Source organism: Chelonoidis abingdonii, unplaced genomic scaffold, assembly GCF_003597395.2.
Source record: "Chelonoidis abingdonii isolate Lonesome George unplaced genomic scaffold, CheloAbing_2.0 scaffold0750, whole genome shotgun sequence".
Classification (NCBI taxonomy): Eukaryota; Metazoa; Chordata; order Testudines; family Testudinidae; genus Chelonoidis; species Chelonoidis abingdonii.
Window position 1 is genome coordinate 15,250 of NW_027425011.1, and position 2,581 is coordinate 17,830.

The 2,581-nt window shown below is 41.1% G+C and overlaps 1 pseudogene; it reads right to left on the bottom strand.

The window, feature by feature from the left end:
• Positions 1 to 1,197: 1,197 nt before the first annotated feature.
• Positions 1,198 to 2,257, bottom strand: LOC116833769 (olfactory receptor 8S1-like; annotated as a pseudogene).
• Positions 2,258 to 2,581: the final 324 nt, after the last annotated feature.

Below are 2,581 nucleotides of genomic sequence, written 5' to 3' on the forward strand. Positions count from 1 at the left end.
GCCACATAACACAGTAACTGTCCCACATTAAACAGTTAAAACAGGTTAGAGTTGCTTTACAGAGACTCAGTCTGCTTAGTACCTTGGCAACACATTTTATTATTTTTTTAATAATTGTCATTAAAGACAAAAAGGAAAAAAGCATTTGAAATGTAAATATTAAATCAGGCTTCATTTTCATATACAACATCCTTGTTTCCTTTCTAGGTGAAGCCAGGTTAAAAGAAGATTAGTAATATGGAGGATAGTCCTTCAGTGGCTATTGTCCAGGCCAGCAGGCAACCCCATTTGGGTGTTCTAAACCCTGACTGCCAAAACTGGGACGACAAGGAATATATCATCGATAATTGTCTGCTTTGTTCATTTCATGGAAGAATCTGGCCTGGTCACTGGCAGAAACAGGATATGGGTGAGATGGTCCATTGGTCTGACCTGGATGGTCTTTTATTGTTCTATGGTCTAACATATGATAGTGGTTCTTAGTCAATGGAGATACCAAAGAAAGCGTGTTTTTAACAATGCGCTGTCAAGGAGTTCAGTCCCATATCCAGTCACATCAATATATGGAGGGCCTCTTTCAAAGGCTGATAAAGAGACAGGAGTTAAGGGATTCTTCTGCACTCATGTGTGCACCCTAACCATGGAGCGCTCAGTGGGTCTCTCACTAACTCTTCTGTTTAAGCTAAGTTTCTTGTGGTCTAACTCCCGGATAAACTATTTGGTCCAATGAAAATTATATATCATTAAATTATTATTATTGAAAAATCCTGAGATTTTAATAGGTTACAATAAGATAATGCTATTAATAGAGTTTCAGCAAATTACTCAAAAAGAATGAACGGAATTATAGATGAAGACGATTCTTATTTTATACATTGGCAGATCTATCAGCTGGTATATAATTGTACATACCCCTGAAGGCAGTGAGCAGATAAAAGTTGGGGAGAAGAAAGGGAGAAATGTGTGAATGACTCTAAAGCCTATGCTCAAGAGCACTCATCGATGTTAGAGACCCAAGATCCAGTGACTTATACAGCTAGAACAGGCTGCTGACTATGGGAGCACACTCATTTAGACCAACTGGGTTTGTCCACAACGTGTCATAAAGTTACCTGAGCTCAGAATTTCCCAAACACAAGTTATCTACAGTTCTATGCTCTGATGTAAACATAAGTCATTTATATAAGATCATTGACATTACTCAAGAAACTTCAATTTCCCCAACATTTGCCCTAGACCTGTTTTCACCTCCTTGTTTTTCAAGCTGTAGATAACAGTGACGCTGTACTGGATGGAGAATATTTCACCCAGCACCACAGAAGAGACCGAACTGGATTTTGTATACTGGAGAAAACCTGTCAGGTAAAATAAGCCAACCACAATCAGGTGGGAGCTGCAGGTGGAGAAGGCTTTACGCCTGCTCTCTGCAGAGTGTATCCTCAGGATGATGGAGATGATGTGAATGTAGGGGATCAGGGTAAGGAGGAAGGAGCTTGATCCAAATATCACAACAGAAGTAAGAAGCACCACTTGATTGGTGAGGGTGTCAGTGCAGGATAGTTGTAACAGAGGAGGGAGCTCACAGCTGAAATAGCTGATTTGATTGGGCCCACAGAAATGCAACTTGAAGGTAAAAACACTGTTAAGCAGAGCATGAAAGAAACATATTGCCCATGCACCACTCACCAGCTGAACACAGATCCCTTTCCTCATTCTCTCCATGTAACGCAATGGGTCACAGATGGCAGCGTAGCGGTCATAAACCATGGCTGAGAGAATGAGAATTTCAGCTCCACCTGAGAGGAGGATGAAGAACATCTGAGCAATTCAGCCATTGACAGAAATAGTTTTGCGCTCTGCTAGGAAGTTCCTCAGCGCGTTAGCCACCGTGACTGAGGAATAGCAGATATCAACAAAGGATAAATGGAAAAGGAAGAAGTACATAGGGGTGTGAAGGTGAGAATCAGCTCTTATCACCAGCATGATCACTATGTTACCACTCAGAGTGATTAGGTAAATAACTAAAAACGCCGAGAAGAGGAAAATATGCATCTGTGGGTCACTGGAAAGTCCCAGGAGAATAAATTCAGTCTGTGTGGTTTGATGTTTCATTGTCATTTATTCAGGAAATCTGTGACCTGGAAGACGAGAGAAAACAAATTAACACTATTCCAGGCTGTACAATGTTTATTTGAAATATACTAAATTCAATGAGAGAGAAACAGAGAAGCTGGATAGATTTTGTGTGTTTTAATAGACAAAACATGCTGGATACACAAAAGGACTTGGGCACCTAACTGCCACTTTAGCTACCTAAATCGCAGAATCTAGCCCCACTGGTGTTCACAAAAGTCTTGTTCAGCTGCAACTAGCAGACAGGCTGATGTGGGGCTTCCCAATTCTCTCCTCTTTAATCTGATGCAATCTAGCTCAAATATTAGAGAGGAAGCACAGCAGGGTTACTGGATACTTGGTCTTGTGCATCCGGGATAGGTCTCTAACCACCAGGCTATACAGTTAGTCTCTCTCTCTCTCTGTCTTAACGTTTCTTTAACCTGGCCTTATGACTTCAGCAGAGCTA